Here is an 18,735-nt window from a genome sequence, read left to right as displayed (position 1 = left end):
ATACACACTTTGATTACTTAGGGTTTTGTTATGAAAATGTATCATTAAATCTGAGATAAACTGATGCCTTATCAGATATTCTAAATTCTTAAGTAAATGTAAATATTTTCTTGTAAGGTTACTTTCCAAGAGGAAGCAATCTGATGAGGAAATTGTCACTATTTTAATTTTTTATATATAACCTAAAAGTTCTAGATTTTAGTTAGTGCTAGAAGGGACCATGGTAATTTTCTCCCATCTTGTCGTCTCACAAATGGATCATATGGGGCTCACAGGATCCTTAGCCTGCCTGCCTCAGACCACACTGCTTGGTGGCATGAAGAACCTGGATATCCTGGCACCCAAAACTGTTTCTCTACTCCATCTTGTGCTAGACGTGGCTAAATGAACATAGCCAAGAAAAATGAACAGAGTGCCTGGCTTACTTCATAATATCATGGGTTTTGACCTAACCCAGACTTTTAATGTATGAGGTTATTTGCAATGTCAACTGAAAATTTAGGGAGTTTCCTTGGCCTTTTTTCATGTTCTTGAATAGGCTGAAAGTGTTATTCAGTAAACTATTCTGCTGGATAAAAGAGTTTTTGCCTTGGACATGCAGGGCTGATGTTTGCTGCCAGAGACATTAATCTGCAGTGCAGATGCTAATTCATATGTCATCACCACCTCTCCTCAGGACTCCAGTCCTGCATTTCCATCTGCCTGTGTGACATCCCACCAGGGTGTTCTGTCATCACCTCCATTTCTACATTCTGCTGAGGCACTCACATGCAAATTAATGTCAGATACCAAACCACAAATCCAGGAAACTCAGAGAATACCAAGCAGGATAACTGCCAAAAATAACCCCAAAACCCTACACCTTACCATATTATTTTCAAATTACAGCAAATGAAAGATAAAGAAAAAAATCCTTGGAAGAGCCAGAGGAGAAACAACACCTTACCAAAAGATGAACAAAGCTAAGAATTACATCTAACTCCTCCCCCAGACACCGCTCAAGCAAGAAGAGAGTTGAGTGAAATATTTAAAGTGCTGAGAAAAAAAAAACTCCACCAACCTAGAATTCTGCACTCTGTGAAATTATCCTTCACAAGTGAAGAAGAAATTAAAAACTTTCTCAAACAAAAATTGGAGTAACTTGTAACCTTGCAAGAAATGATAAAACAAGTTCTTTAGAAGGAAGGAAAATAACATAGGTCAGAAACTGAGAAAGAAAGGAAGAGTAATGAGGAAAGAACAAGTGAGGTTAAAATAAAACTTTTATCTTAATTCTTAGTTAATCTAATAAATAACAGTTTGTTCAAAATAATTATACCAATAATGTATTCAATTATATATGTTTATGTATAAACCTTACGTATATATGTGCATATATATATGCTTATGTATGCGTATATATAAGTGAAATGAATGACAGCAAAGGATGGGAAGAAGGAATTAGAATTATTTTGTTTGTTTGTGTTGTTTTATTTTATTTATTTATTTGACAGAGAGAGACACAGCGAGAGAGGGAACACAAGTAGGGGGAGTGGGAGAGGGAGAAGCAGGCTTCCCACAGAGCAGGGAGCCCGATGTAGGGCTCGATCCCAGGACCCTGGGATCCTGACCTGAGCCGAAGGCAGACGCTTAACGACTGAGCCACCCAGGCGCCCCTAGAATTATTTTGTTATTATAAGGTACTGATACTACCTGTGGTCAGTCTTATTTGATAGTATACTTGTATTGGTTTCTAAATGTATATTGCAAATTCTAGGGCAATCACTAAAAAAAATTTAAAAAAGAAGTATAACTGACATGCTAAGAAATAAGAAAAAAGGAATCATATAAAATGCTCAGTTAAAACTACAAAGGGGACAAAGGAGTGGAGGACAAAAAAGAAAAAAACAATGGCAACAAATAGAAAAAAGCAATGAATATAGTAGATATTAATCCAACTATCACTAATCACTTTGAATGTCAATGGTCTAAATGCACCAATTTAAAGGGATTGTCAGAGTGGATCAAAAAAAAAAAAAATGACCCAACTATATCTTGTCTACAAAAAACTCACTTGAAGTACAAAGACACATATAAATTAAATGGATGGAGAAAAATATACCACGCTAACATAATAACATGGTTATGATATTATGATATCATAATTTTTAAAATACTATGCTAATACTAATGAAACCAAAGCAGGAGGGGCTCTTTTAAATTAATTTAAAAATCTTTAATTCCAGTATAATTAACATACAGTATTATATTAGGGAGCTAATTTAATTTTAGACAGAGCTGACTTCAAAGGTAAGTAAGGTTATCAGGGATAAAGAAGGACATTACATAATGATAAAGGGATCATTTCTACAAGAAGACTTTAACAATTCTTCATTTATATGTCTGACAAAAGAGCATCAAACTACATGAGACAAAAACAGAACTGCAAGAAAAAAACAGATGAATCCACTCTCATAGCTGGAGACTTCAACATCCCCTTTCTCACAAATGGATATATCCAACAAGCAGAAAAGCAGCAAGGACATAGTTGAACTCAACTATACTATCAATTAACTGGATACAATTAGAATCTATAGACTACTTCATCCGACAGTGGCAAACTACACATTCTTCTCAAGCTCACATGGAACATTCACTAAGACAGACCACAGTCTGGGCCATTAACCACAATGGAACAAATTTAAAGAATAGGAACTATACAATGTCTGCTCTCAGTGGAATTAAACTAGAATTCAATAACAGAGAGATAACTTGAAAATCCAAAATATATGGAGATTAAAGAACAAACTGCTAAATAACACATGGGTCATGGAAGAAATCCTAAGAGAAATCAAAAAATATTTTTAAGTAAATGAAAATGGAAACACAACTTACCAAAACATGTGGGATGATGCCAAAACAGTACCTAGAGGGCAATTTATACTATTGAATGCATTTTTTAGAAAAAATAATAATTTAAAATCAATAATGTAAGTTTCCATCTTAACAGATTATAAAAAGAGCACACTAAATCTAAAGTAAGGAGGAAAAAAATATAAAGATGAGAGCAGAAATCAGTGAAATTAAAAATAAGAAATCAATAGAGAAAATCAATGAAAACAAAAGTTGATCCTTTGAAAAGATCAATAAAATCTATAAGCCTCTAGCCAGGCTAACTAAGAAAAAAAGAGAGAGGACATAAATTACTAATATCAGAAATGAGAGAAGGCACATCACTACAGATCCCAAGAAAATTAAAAGTATACTAAAGGAATACTATTAACAACTGTATGCCCACAAATTTAATAACCTAGATGAAAATTTCTTGAAGTCTTTCAAGACAACCTGCCAAAATTCATATAAGAAGAAACAGATGATCTGAATAGGCCTGTTATCTATTAAAGAAAATGAATCAGTAATTCAGTCTTTCAAAATAGAAAGCATCAGGCTCAGCTGGGTTCACTGGTGAATTTGATCAAACATTTAAGGCAGTAATTATTCCAATTCTCTATAATGTCTTTCAGAGGACAGAAGCAGAGAGAATATTTCCTATCTTATTCTACAAGGTCAGCATTACCCTAATACCAAAACCAGACAAGGATATCACAAGAAAGGAAAACCATAAACCAATATATCTCTTCAATATAGATGCAAAAATCCCCAACAAAATATTAACCAATCATATCCAATAATGTGTAGCAGGAATTATATACCATAATCCCACCAAGTAGGATTTTATGCCAGTTAGGCAAGGCTAGTTCAACATTTGAAAATCAGTTAAAGCAATTCATCAAGGGACTAAAAAAGAAAAATCACATGATCATATCAATAGATTCAGAAAAGCATCTGACAAAATCCAGCACCCACTCATGATAAAAACTCTCAGTCTTTCTGCCCGTAGACGCCGCAGAGTAAGCATCGTTAAAGTCTCCCCTCCCACCGCCATCATGTCTAAGTCAGAGTCTCCCAAAGAGCCTGAACAGCTGCAGAAGCTCTTCATCGGAAGTTTGAGCTTTGAAACAACCGATGAGAGTCTGAGGAGCCATTTTGAGCAATGGAGAACGCTTACGGACTGTGTGGTAATGAGAGATCCAAACACCAAGCACTCCAGAGGCTTTGGGTTTGTCACGTATGCCACTGTGGAGGACGTGGATGCAGCCATGAACGCAAGGCCACACAAGGTGGATGGAAGAGTTGTGGAACCAAAGAGGGCTGTCTCAAGAGAAGATTCTCAAAGACCTGGTGCCCACTTAACTGTGAAAAAGATTTTTGTTGGTGGCATTAAAGAAGACACTGAAGAACATCACCTAAGAGATTATTTTGAACAGTATGGGAAAATTGAAGTGATCGAGATCATGACTGACCGAGGCAGTGGCAAAAAGAGAGATTTTGCTTTTGTAACATTTGATGACCATGACTCTGTAGACAAGATTGTCATTCAAAAATACCATACTGTGAATGGCCACAACTGTGAAGTAAGGAAAGTCCTATCTAAGCAAGAGATGGCTAGTGCTTCATCCAGCCAAAGAGGTCGAAGTGGTTCTGGAAACTTTGGTGGTGGTCGTGGAGGTGGTTTTGGTGGGAATGACAACTTTGGTCGTGGAGGGAACTTCAGTGGTCGAGGTGGCTTTGGTTGCAGTCGAGGTGGTGGTGGATATGGTGGCAGTGGGGATGGCTATAACGGATTTGGTAATGATGGAAGCAACTTTGGAGGTGGCGGAAGCTATAATGATTTTGGCAATTACAACAATCAATCCTCAAATTTTGGACCCATGAAAGGAGGAAATTTTGGAGGCAGAAGCTCTGGTCCCTATGGTGGTGGAGGCCAATACTTTGCCAAACCACGGAACCAAGGTAGCTATGGTGGTTCCAGCAGCAGCAGTAGCTATGGCAGTGGCAGAAGGTTTTAATTACTGCCAGGAAACAAAGCTTAGCAGGAGAGGAGAGCCAGAGAAGTGACAGGGAAGCTACAGGTTACAACAGATTTGTGAACTCAGCCAAGCACAGTGGTGGCAGGGCCTAACTGCTACAAAGAAGACATGTTTTAGACAATACTCATGTGTATGGGCAAAAAACTCAAGGACTGTATTTGTGACTAATTGTATAACAGGTTATTTTAGTTTCTGTTCTGTGGAAAGTGTAAAGCATTCCAACAAAGGGTTTTAATGTAGATTTTTTTTTTGCACCCATGCTTTTGATTGCTAAATATAATAGTCTGATCATGACGCTGAATAAATGTGTCTTTTTTTAAATGTGCTGTGTAAAGTTAGTCTACTCTGAAGCCATCTTGGTATACTACCCCAACAGTGTGAAGTTAGAATTCCTTCAGGGTGATGCCAGGTTCCATTCAAAATTGATTTGCAACCTGCTTGGGCACAGAAGCCATTGTCTCCACAAACCTTGGTATAGTTGAACTGACAGTTAATGTGTTGTGACCTGGAGTTCACCATTAAAAGGGTCACCCAAGCAAAGTCCTGGAGTTTATTTGGTTATTAATATGATTGTTGGCATATCCTATGCAATATATCTAAATTGAGTTGTGGTATCAGATAAAATTATAGATGGGATTAAAGCTTGTGTATCATCCATCATGTGTAATCAATAAACGATTTAATATTCTCTTGAAAAAAAAACTCTCAGTAAACTAGGACTAGAGAACTTTCTCAACTTGACTATCTACAAAAAACCTACAGCTAACATCATACACAATGGTGAGAAACTAGAAGCTTTCCTACTAAGATGAGGTACAAGGCAAGGATGTTGCCTTGGTGTGTGCCAAGGATCTCACTGCTAATTTTCAACATTTTACTGTAAGTCCTTGCTAATGCAAAAAAAAAGAAATAAAACGTATACAAGTTGAGAAGGAAGGCATAAAACTGTCTTTGTTTACAGATGATATGATCATCTATGTAGATAATCTAAAAGAATTAAAAAAATAAAAACCTCCTGGAACTAATAAGTGATTATAGCAAGGTTGCAGGATACAAGGTTAATATATAAATGTCAATTGCTTTCCTATATACCAACAACAAACAAGTGCAATTTAAAATTAAAAACGCTACACCATTGGGGCACATGGGTGGTACAGTCCGACTCTTGGTTTCACTCAGGTTGTGATCTCTGGGTTGTGAGAGTCAGGCTCTGCATTCAGCATGTAGTCTGCTTAAAAGACTCTCTCTCTCTCCTCCTCACCCCTGCACTCTCACTCTTCATATATATATATGTATATATATGCTAAATCTTTGACAAAAATAAAAACACTACCATTTAAATTAGCACCCCCCCAAATGAAATACTTAAGTGTAACAAATTATGCACACATGCACGTAAGAAAAACTACAAATCTCTGATGAATGAAATCAAAGAACTAAATAAATGGAAATTTATTCTACGTTCATGGGTAGGAAAACTCAATATTGTCTAGATGTCAATTCTTCCCAACTTGATCTATAGAGTCAATGCAATCCCAGGAAAATCCCAGCAAGCTATTTTACGGATATTGACAGAGTGATTCTAAAATTTATGGATAAAGACAAAAGATCTAGAATAGCTAACACAATATTGAAGAACAACAAAGTTGGAGGACTGACACTAGCCAACTTCAAGACTTACTATAAAGATACAGTAATCAACACAGTGTGGTACTAGTGAAAGAAAGAGAAATAGATCAATAGAATAGGATAGAGAGCTGAGAAACAGACCCCTCTAAATATAGTTAACTTATGTTTGACAAAGGAACAAAGGCAATACAATGGAACAGATAGTCTTTACAATAAATGCTGCTTGAACAACTGAACATCCACATGCAAAAAAAATAATCTAAAAACAGACCTTTATATCCTTCACAAAACTTAACTCAAGATGGATCATACAGCTAAATACAAAATGTGAAACTACAAAACTCTTAGAAGATAACATAGAAGAAAACTTAGATGATCTTGGGTATAGTGATGTCTTTTTAGATACAGCACCAACCAAATAAATGATTCATGAAAGATATAATCGATAAGGTGGACTTCATTCAAATAAAACTTCTGACCTTTGAAAAACAATGTGTGAAGAAAATGTGACACAAGCCATGGACTGGGAGAAAATATTTCTAAGACATATCTGATAAAGTACTCCTTTACAAAATTTACAAAGAATTCTTAAAACTCAACAGTAAGAACACAAACAACCTGATTAAAATATGGGCCAAAGACCTTAACAGATACCTCACAGGGTACACATGCTCACACAGATGGCAAATAAGCATATGAAAAGATGCTTCACATCATATGCCCTGAGGGAAATACAAATTAAAACAGAAATGAAATACCACTACACATCTATTAAAATGGCCACAATCAGGAACACTGACAAACCTAATGCTAGTAAAGGATGTGGAGCAACAGGAGCTCTCATTCATTGCTATTGGGAATGTAAAACAGTACAGCTACTTTGGAAGACAGTTTGGCAGTTTCTTACAAACCTAATTCTACTCTAACCATAAGATCCAGCAATCACACTCCTTGATATTTATCCAAAGGAGTTGAAAATTTATGTCTACACAAAAACCTGCACACAAATATTTATAGCAGTTTTATTCATATTTACCAAGACTTGGAAGCAATCGAGATGTCCTTCAGTAAGTGAATGAATCAATAAACTGTGGCACATCCAGACAATGGAATATAATTAAGCACTAAAAAGAAATGAGCTATCAAGCCATGAAAAGACAGAGAAACCTTAAATGCATATCATTAAGTGAAAGAAGCCAATCTGAAAAGACTACAGACTGTCTGATTCTGACTACATGACATTCTGGAAAAGGCAAAACTATGGAGATAGTACAAAGATTGGTGGGTAACAAGGGTGGGGCAGGGGAGATGAACAGGCACAGCATAGAGGCCTTTGAGAGCAGTGAAAATACTCTGTATGATATTATAATGATGCATATTTGTCATTATACTTTCCTCTAAACACATAGAATGTACAATACTAATTGTGAACCCTAATGTAACAAATGAACTTTGGGTGATTATGATGTGTCACTGGAGGTTCATTCCTGGTTAAAAAAAAAAAAAAGTGCCACTCTGGCTAGTGATGTTGAGAAGAAGGTATATGGAATATCTTTGTACCTTCTTCTCAGTTTTGCTATAAACCTAAAACTGCTCCAAAAAAATAAAGTCTTAAAAAAGAAAGTGGGGAGGAATAGCATAGCTGTTTGATGACAGAATCAGGATTAAAACACTGAATTGGTTCATGGGCTGAATCTGCCAAAACAAAATTTAAGAGAGATAAATATAAGGTGCTGCACTTGGCTCCAAAAAGAAATCAACTCCAAAAGCAAGGACAGAAGCTCATCAGCAACTTCAGAGCCTTTAATATAGAACAACTAGGATTATAATGAGAACCACATATGTGTGTAATATGCTATCATGCATAAAAGTAAACAGATTCTACCTGACCCCAAGAGGAAGTGTCAGTTCCAATGGTCAGAAGACCCAGGAAAAGAGATTTAGGCTCAAGATAGCAGAGAAATTTCTTGAGTGAGAACTGTACATGAATGGGCTGTGGCAGAGTACTTACTGTGTCTGCCAAAAGAGGAGTCCAATCCTGCTGCAGCTGAGACTCAACTATCAAATCAATAACTTACAACCGGTATCTAAGGGCCAATCTAACTCTAAGATTCCATAATTCTATAATATTTTTTATTAAAAGACATTTAAACCAAAAACACAAATTAATCAAACCAAAGCTGAATAATCCTACTACCTGGAAAGAAATATTCAGAGGTTCACTGTGTAGAATTGTATCTTGGAGCACATGAAGGTGATTCCATGATTAAGAATAACTCGAAGTGAGGTCAACTATTAACAAACTTAAAGCTAACAATCAGTTCTGTTTTAGATAATTTATTACAAAAGGTTTTTTTAAAAAATAAGTAACACATTCAAACTCTTTCTCTTCTTCTCAACCACCTGGTTCTCCTGCCATGGGACAAATAAGGTTACCAACTTTTATGTATTCTTCCAGACATATTTTATGCATATAAAAAGCATTTAAGTCCATATTGCCCCTCAACCTTTGTTTTAACCAAATGGTAGTATATTTTGTATATTGTTTTGGACTTTGTTCATTTGTTTTAATAGTACATCCTTGAAGATCATTTCATATTAATACACGAAGAGCTTTCACATTCCTTATTTTTAAGTGACATCATAATATTCCATTTTTGACATGGATATGGCTCCTAAAATACGCTGTAATTCCTCATGAATAAAGCTGAAGACCAGTGGAATTAACTAGTAACCATTACTTTTATTTTTTTATTTTTTGTCAGAAAAGTACTTTATTTTTTTTTAGAAAAGTACTTTAAATGAGTTACAACTGTATACGTAGTATCTTATAATTTAATAGGGATACATAGAAGTATGTTATTTTTATAAATTCTGTCTGAAATACTTTATACTAAGCATTGTTTCTTTTTTTTTTTAAGATTTTGCTTATTTATTTATTTATTTGAGAGAGAGAGAGAGAAACAGCATGAGAGGGGAGAGGGTCAGAGGTAGAAGCAGACTTCCCGCCAAGCCAGAAGCCTGATGTGGGACTCGATCCCAGGACTCCAGGATCATGACCTGAGCCGAAGGCAGTTGCTTAACCAACTGAGCCACCCAGGCACCCTATACTAAGCATTGTTTCTGTGAGCCTGTATTTCATTTTTACATGATTCATGTTAATTTAGAAATTGTGGGGGAAAAGTTCAGCCCAGAATGAATTATATCATTAATCAGCAATCCTACCATTCATTGTACATATATATATATAAAAGAGTATCATCTTTGTGTATTTCCTCCCATTACACTCTCTTTGCATGCATCCATAGTAGGGGCAAAAATATATGTAATGAACATATTTTGTAGAACTGCATTCCTGCCTCTAAGGATGTGTGTAACCATTACTTTTAAAGTCAGTTACTTAGTTGTTCTTACCTCAAAGCACACAGTTATCTTTAAAAAAAAACCTTATACAAAACAGTATCTACAGATTTTTAAAAATAAGACCTTATAGAGAGGAATAAATTGCTTCCCAGGTAATTATGGGAAAATAACACATTTGTTCATCTTCTTTTTTACATGTGTGGAGAGTTTACAATTAAAAAATTAAATCATGAGAAAATATAGCTATATGAAGAAAAATTAACTCCTGTTAAAATTTAGATAGTGCTCACTGTGCAGCCAATCATCCTTGGAAATATTTTATTTTATTCAGTTTGAGTTGATGTATGCACCTAAAGAGGAAAAAACACTTATAATTCAAGTGATTCAAAGTTTGAATACATTCAGTTTGGCTTTCTTTCAAGACTGAATAAAAAATGGCTAAACTGTTTTGAACTAATTGGAAGACAGGAAAAGTCTTACAGTGATAGATACACCTTTCTTATAAAAGCTAAAGAAATGGAAGTTATTTAATTAATTAAAAAAAAAAACCCAGCTGGGCAGATCAACTAGAAATGATACACTGGAGGGATTCTGATTAAAATACAAACCACAAGTATAAGAAGCCTATTAACTCTGTAGTGATCTCTTGACTTCAGAGATCATTCAACACTAAAATTTTACAGCTTAGTTGGTGACAAAAGGTACACTGTGGCCTAGGTGGCTCAGTCAGTTGAATGCCCAACTCTTGGTTTTTGCTCGGGTCATGATCTTATGGGTTGTGGGATCGAGCCCCTAGTCAGACTCCGTGCTCAGCACACACACTCTCTCTCTCAAATAAATAAATAAAATCTTTATTTGAGAGAGAGAGAAAGAGACAGAGCACAAGCAGGGGGAGGGGCAGAGGGAGATGGAGAAGCAGACACCCCACTGAGCAGGGAGCCCCACACGGAGCTCATTCCCAGGACTCTGGGATCATGACCTTAGCTGAAGGGAGATGCTAAACTGACTGAGCCACCCAGGCGCCCCTAATATAAATCTTAAAAAAAAAAAAAATTACTTCAAAGACTGCTCAGAAATTTGGCTTGAATGTTACCTCTCCTCTGCTCCTATAAAAGTCAGAAATGCTCTTCCTTCATACTCCCTTAGGTGCCAATGAAGGTAACAGTGTATGCTCCAGCTTTGCTCCCAGGACTTTATGAAATGGGTGTTAAAACATAAATTAATTTTTTAAAAGAGTAACTTCACAGTATAGAAACCTAACAAACCCTAACTCAGTTAACAATCAAGGTCAACCACAACAGAGATATGTTGTTGATACCATGTTGATAGTAGTATGTACCTCTGATATGATGTAATGAAAATGACACTTTACCTCCATCATCTTCTACCCTGAAACCCATACCAGTATAAATATCAGAAAAACACAAGTTAAGGGATACTGTACAAAATACCTGGATAGTAATCCTCAAAACTGTCAAGGTCATTAAAAAAAAAAGAGTATCTATAAAATTGACAGTCTAAAGTAGGCTAAGGAGACACGACAATAACATGTAATGTGGTATCCTGAATGGGATCCTGGAACAGAAAAAGGACATTAGGGAAATTCTGAAGAAATCTAAATATAGTACGGATTTCAGTTAATATATTATCAATATAGTATAGTAATATTACAGTATATAATATAGCATAATAAAGCAATATTAATATAGATGGTAATAATATCAATATAGGTTTAATAAGTGTGAGACTGTATCATACTAATATAAGATGTTAACAATAGGGAAGCTGGGTATGGGGTATGTGGGAACTCTCTATTATCTTTGTGAATCCAAAACCACTCTAAAATAAGAAGCTTATCAAGCTTCATTAAATAAAAAAGCAAAGATATGTTTATAAATTCCCATTACAGAAAATACTACTGCAAAGAAGGATCAAGGAGAATGGAAGTAGTTCCATAACCTGATGACTCAAAGCATTATTTTAATAATTTGGTTATAATACACTCTCTACCAAGAATCATCAAAAGTAAGTATATTCTGTGATTCTTAACCATATAATGCATAATACAAAAAAAAAAGTGGATTAGGCTATGCAGGAAAAGCATTTGACAAAATCCAACACCCTTTCATGATGAAAACATACAACAAAGCAGAACAAGGGAACATCCTCAATCTGATAAAGGGCACTTAAAAAAACGAAAACCAAAAACCAAAAACCAAAAAAACCCAACCAAACTATAGTTAACATTATACTCAATGGTGAAAGACTGATTCTCTCCAGATAATTCTACTCAGAGCAATTAGTTAAGAAAAAGAAATAAATGGCAAATAAGTTGGAAAGAAATAAGTAAAAATATCTCTTTTACACCTGATAGGACAGTTGTTACAAAAAAAAAAAAAGAAAGAAAGAAAAAGAAAGAAAGAGAAAGAAAGAAAGAAAGAAAGAAAGAAAGAAAGAAAGAAAGAAAGAAAGAAAGAAAGAAAGAAAGAACTAAAGAAAGAAAGAAAGAAAATAACAAGTGTTGCCAAGGATGTGGAGAAACTGGAACCCTCATACATAGCAGTGGGAATATAAAATGGCACATCTGCTATAGAAAATATTCTTGTGGTTTCTCAAAAAGTTAAACACAGAATTACCATATGACCCAGCAATTCTACTCTTAGGGCTATACCCAAGAGAAATGAAAACATGTCCACAGAAAAACTTCAAGACAGATGTTCATAGCATCATCATTCATAATAGCTACAAAGGACAAACAACCCAAATATCCATCAGCTGATAAATGGGTAAACAAAATTTGATATATCTCTATGATGCAATTTTATTCAGCCATAAAAAGGCATGAAGTACTGATACATGCTACCACATGAAATGGACCCTGAAATCAGTATGCTAATTGAAAGACTCAGACACAAAAAATCAGATATTGTACAATTCCATTTAAATGAAATATCCAGAAAGGTAAATTCATAGAGACAGAAAGCAGATTAGTGGTTGTCAGGGGCTGGGAGACGGGGTTTATAAGGGAAGGACTGCTTAAAGGGTACAGGGTTTCCTTTAGCATGATGAAAATGTGTTGGAATTATATAAAAATGGTAGTTACACAGCATTGTGAACACACTAAATACTACTCAGCTGTATACTTTAAGATGGTTTATGTTACGTGAATTTCATCTCAATTTAAAAAACTTAAAAAGAAAAGATAATGTGTGCACAAACACAAAATTCTTATGTTCTAACAAGCATTGAAGGAGCCTGTCCCATAGCACCTAGTTTCTTCTCCCCAGAGGCAGGGACTACAAACAGTCCTTTTTTAATTTTTTAATTTTAATTTTAATTTTTTATTTTTTAAGTAGGCTCCATGCCCAATGGTGGACTTGAACTCATGACCATGATATCACGAGTCACATGCTCTAGCGACTGAGTCAGCCAGGTGCCCCAACAAGTCTCTTCTTATGTAAACTTCTAAGCAGTCTATTCATAGAGTCATATATGAATATCTATGTGAAAATAAGTGTATTCATTGTTTTTATTAAATGTTAACCAAGTAGGCTCTCTCCAAACAAGGGAGATGGTAGAGTCACAGCTACGGCAGGGCCAGAAAGCCCTCAGAAATAGGGTTTCACTAATGTGCCTCAGCACCTCAGGCTGTACTCTCCCCCATTTTCCACCCACCCAAAAAGCAGATACCAGATACTCTTCTTTAAGAAGTACCTGGAAGAAATTAAAAATTTAAACATAAAGGTCAAATGCTAGAGAGCCTGCTGTGATGAATGACATGTGCTACCAAACACAGGTTTCCCCTGCTTTCTGGAAGTAGAGCATTCCTATTAAAACTTTCGTCAGCTGAAATGGCATAATTTACTTTACCATTAATGTATGTGGAAAATTTTTTCAACATTCCTCGACCTCAAAAAATAACTTCTATTAGGTTTTTCTGACACATCACTGGGACACATCAGACATCACTAACAGGTGCACAAAATAAATCGAGATAAAGCACAGATACTCACAGTAAGTTCAAAGCCACGGTGGCTTGATACTGAGTGTAGTTCCAGGAAGGAGTTTCACAATGCCAGCCCTGGTGGGCATGTTCTGCCTCTAGAATAGCTCACTGCAAAACAAATGCTGAAGGCTATTTTTGCTTTTCATTTTCACTTTTTTTCATAAAAGCAAAACTCCTCTTTAGATTTCTTTTGGTTAGCAAAAACAGGCACTAATGTAGGTCTTTTGTAAAAGCAAAGTGATGTAATGTGAACTTTGGAAAAATGAGGGAAACCTGTACACAGTAACCTTTGTGCAAAGTATATCATTTCAGGAAATCTCATTCTAGTATTTTCTGAAGAGAAGATGCTGCATTAAGGAGCACAATAAAAACTGGGATTACTTACATTCAAAAATTGTAAAGATAAGATTTACTGGTATCCTTGTTATCATTGCAGTTTTCCACTTTTTTTTTGTTTCAAGTTTTTATTTAAATTCCAATTGGTTAACATATAATTGTCCACTTTTCTATAGCTCATGTAAAGAAAGGCCCTCAAGATCTTCAGATTTTCCCCATTCAATGTCTGTGGTTTTCTTGGATAGCCAGTGTTCTTATACTGTAACTTATCTGGGTGCAAAGACTCAAGGTACAGAGTTGAATAAGCTAACTCTAAGTTTTCCAAAAGTCTATTTAAGTGGTAAAACACCCAGGAGATTTTTTAAAAAGATTTTATTTATTTATTTGACAATGAGAGAGAGAGAGAGAGAGCACAAGCAGGGGGAGTGGCAGGCAGAGGGAGTGGGAGAAGCAGGTTCCCCTCTGAGCAGAGAGCCCGATGTGGGACTCAACCCAAGGACCCTGGGATCATGACCTGAGCCGATGCTTAAACCAACTGAGCCACCCAGGTGCCCCGATTTTGATATTTATTTCATTCTTCTTCCCACTCCCAAACATATAATACAGTCTGGTCCTTTTTATGCCTCCCCCACAACCTCCCGAGCTTTCAACACCTGCACTCAGATTCCTACCAGGGAAAGGAAGGATAGTCATCACTTAAGGGAAACAAAATAGCAGGGCACAATACATAGCTCACACAGCAGCTGTGAGATTCTGAGCTACTGAAGACCTATAAAACCTCTCCCCACCATCTTCCCCTGGATGACTCAGTCTTCCTTTTTGTTTAATTCAAATCATGAGTTCCTTCCTTTTCAAGTAATTCAGTTTGGTTTAAGGTTAAAAGCTAGGTTTTTTGTTTTTTGTTTTTATTATTTTAAAGATTTTATTTATTTATTTGACAAAGAGAGCACAAGTTGGCAGAGCCACAGGCAGAGGAAGAGAGAGAAGCAGGTTCTCCACTGAGCAGGGAGCCCGATGTGGGGCCCCATCCCAGGACCCCAGGATCATGACCTGAGCCGAAGGCAGACGGTTAACAGACTGAGCCACCCAGGTGCCCCTAAAAGTTAGGTTTTCATCCTTTCATCTTTTACCTGTGGCTGCTCAATTTTTTCTTGACATCTCTTAGTTCTGCATTAACTGTAACAAATGCTTTCAAACTCTTAAATCATTACCAACTGGATTCTTTTCCTTTCTTAATAAATTCTCAGTCAAGAGCTGCTCTTGTTCTTCCTTTGCCACCTCCCTAAGTGCCTCTCCTTTTTCCTCCTCCTCTTCCCTCCTTCTTTACGCTGAATGAACACTTTGTAGAGGTCTCTAGTCCAAGTATCTCATTTTCTGTAAGATTGGTGCGGACTAGACTTTACCTTTTTCCAAAAGCAGAGTATTTCTGGCAATTCTTACTGTACTAAGTGCCTACAGAGAAACAACAGCATTGTAGAACATCTCCATGGACCAGTTCGTCCTGAGAAAGAATACATAGCCTCCACAGCTACTACTTTTCCCCATCTACACATACTTGTTAAGTGTCTACTACATTCATGGTCTGGTACCAAAATATGATGAATCACAGACTCATCTTGACCCCAGAGGGTTAAACAGAAGAAGTGAAATTAAAAAAAAAAAAAATGTATGGCCTTATTTTGAAAGCACTGACAAGTACCAGTGCAATGTATAATACCTGGCCATTGTGATCACTATATAACCAAGCACCTGTGTAGATACCTGTATCTGTCACTCTCTTTTTGTCTCTGTGCAAATAAATGTGAAGGTTCAGAACATTTATGATATCACTGCCAGGCAAACTGATCCAGAAAAAACAAGAGTACCTGTTCATATATTACAATGTCTCTTTCTTGTGAAGAAGGACACTCTTCCAAAGAATTGTTTTGGAGGTTCTGTTTGCTCCACTGTTCTGTGGAGCATGGGGTTGATTTGGCTCTAGCTAATTAGAACTGTAGAGACAAGAAATGTGCACAAGGATGAGCTTACCAAGACTACCAGCTGGCTGCCCCAAATGCTCTGGGTCTAGCAGCAGCTGGGAGACAAGGCAGGAACAGGTCACTTGACAGAGCCAAACAGGGAGGAAAGAGACAACACGGTGTAGCAGCCTAGCTAGAGCTGAAGTCAAGATGGATATTACACTTGATCTCACCCTGTCTGTGCTTTTGACTATAGAGGTATGTGGTGCTGTGTGCTTGCATGTGGCTGCCCCTGCAGACTCTGCCAGTCTGTGTGTTCTGTCTCTCATAGCTCTTCTCTGTGCTGTCATTTCAGAAAAGTACATACCAGAGCTGCAATCTAGCTCATAGAAAAGTTCTAGTGTGACCACAGTACTGCTCCAGATTGCAGCTGCAGGCACAGAGGGTACAGACCATTAAAGGTCTCTAGGGGCGCCTGGGTGGCTCAGACGGTTAAGCGTCTGCCTTCAGCTCAGGTCATGATCTCAGGGTCCTGGGATCGAGCCCCACATCGGGCTCCCTGCTCAGCAGGGAGCCTGCTTCTCCCTCTGCCTCTGCCTGCTGCTTCCTCTGCTTGTGCTCTCTCTCTGTCAAAAATAAATAAAAAAAAAAAAATTTAAAGGTCTCTAGCCTCTTTTAGCAACAAAAGTTTCCAGGGAAAAGAGGTCAGGCAGAAAATGCCATGCCATTTATATTGGGCCACTTTGAAATCATTCTCCATCTTGATGGATAACAGGTGCTGGAAAATCACCAAGGCCAGGTTAAGATGCAAACTTAGAACTATGGATGCACATACCATGTCTGGCTATGAATCTGGGAAATTACTCTTGTTATCTTCATTCTGTATGAAAATTTTATTTTCATGATTGTCTATACTCACAGCACAAGGCTGTTCTCATTCCTTTTGATCTTTTCCTTCAAGTCTATCAACAACTTAATATATAAAAAAAGAAATGGGAACTTTCATTTCAATTTCCTATTATCAACAGGCTCATTAAGGATATTTAAGATGTCAGTTATAAATGTAAAGGATGGATCAAATGACATGGGTTGGTATCATAAAATATTTATTTAGTGTTTTTTAGTGGGGGAGGGGCAGAGGAAGAGGGGGAGAGAATCTTAAGCAGGCTCCATGACCAGCAAGGAGTCCAATGTGGGGCATGATCTCATGACCCTGAGATCATGACCTGAGCTGAAATCAAGGGTTGGATGCTTAACAGACTAAGCCACCCAGGCGCCTGTGAATATTTAAGAACATAAACATGCTGCTTTCAAATAATCTACAATTCTAATTCTATTCTGAAACATTTAAAATTTTAATCTGCTAACTGCACCTGACACTAGATCAATAAAATAATAAAAGCTTAAAGAAAAGATAAAGGGTAGAAAAATGGGTCCATTTCCTGCCATCTAGAATGGGAGAAATGATACAAAGAGACATAATACATTGCCAACAGTCATAAATGTGAAAAAAAGAGGTGTAAGAGAAATATATTTAGGAACATATATAGTAGGAACAGTATATGCAGAAAAAGCATTAATGAATACTACCACTACTTCTTCACATAATCCTTACCAGCAAGGACTTTACAATCTTAAAGACTGATACATCTATAACTAACTATAATACAAAAACTATGATACTTATAAAACAAATAGTGTTAAGAGCATTTACGAGGTGTCAGGCATTTTAGAAACGTTACATCATTTAATCTTCAAGTTTGAAAGTAATGGTACTAACTTTATGGGGCTGTTGTGAAAATGAAAAGAGTTAAGGGACGCCTGGGTGGCTCAGTCAGTTAAGTGTCTGCCTTCAGCTCAGGTCATGTTCCCAGGGTCCTGGGATCAAGTCCTGCAACAGGCGCCTTGCTCAGCAGGGAGCCTGCTTTTCCCTCTGCCTGCTGCTCCCCCTGCTTGTGCTCTCTCTGTGTCTAATAAATAAATAAAATCTTAAAAAAAAAAAAAGTTAAGATCTACCTACCTACCTACCTTTAACCAAAAAAAAAATATAGCTAAGTAGTTTTTCATTCTACCATCTAAAGAAGAGGCCAACTCCATAGGGGAAATTAGGAGAGATTCCATGGGGCAAGTGGTATAACACTGGGTAGTGAAGGATGCATATGACTTACAGAGAGAAAAATAGAAGAAGATGAGCTACCATTACTGCACCAAATCATCAAACAACCATTTTTCCCCCCTGCCTTAAGATACTTGAAAGAATTGCCAGAGCAATTAAGAAAGAAAAAGAAATAAAACCAACCCAGATTGGAAAGGAAGAAGTAAAATTATCTTTATTTAAAGATTACAAAATTTCACATATGGAAAATCCTAATGAATCCACTAAAAAACTATTAGAGTTGATAAACAAGTTCAACAACACTTCAGCAAATAGATCCATATATAAAAGTCACTTGCATACCTATACATTAGCAATAAATAATCTAAAATTAAATTAAGAAAATTTCACTTGCAATATCATAAAAGAATACTTAGG

At 36.5% G+C, this 18,735-nt stretch overlaps 1 protein-coding gene across 13 annotated transcripts in view; it reads right to left on the bottom strand.

The window, feature by feature from the left end:
- Positions 1-18,735, bottom strand: part of SPIDR (scaffold protein involved in DNA repair) — a 584,775-nt gene that overhangs the window by 123,220 nt on the left and 442,820 nt on the right. For 2 of the 13 annotated variants that reach the window (XM_073892753.1, XM_073892754.1), the window contains exon 1: positions 13,916-14,105. The exons of the other annotated variants lie outside the window; for them this stretch is intronic. The gene's annotated coding sequence lies outside the window, so the exon portion shown is untranslated. Of the gene's footprint in view, positions 1-13,915; positions 14,106-18,735 lie in introns of those variants that run through there. 13 annotated transcript variants of the gene reach the window in all.

The sequence above is a fragment of the Callorhinus ursinus genome, unplaced genomic scaffold, assembly GCF_003265705.2.
Source record: "Callorhinus ursinus isolate GAN/ISIS: 27379988/994484 unplaced genomic scaffold, GSC_fseal_2.0 scaffold5, whole genome shotgun sequence".
In the NCBI taxonomy this organism is placed as follows: domain Eukaryota; kingdom Metazoa; phylum Chordata; class Mammalia; order Carnivora; family Otariidae; genus Callorhinus; species Callorhinus ursinus.
This window is presented reverse-complemented; position numbering and strand designations above follow the sequence as displayed.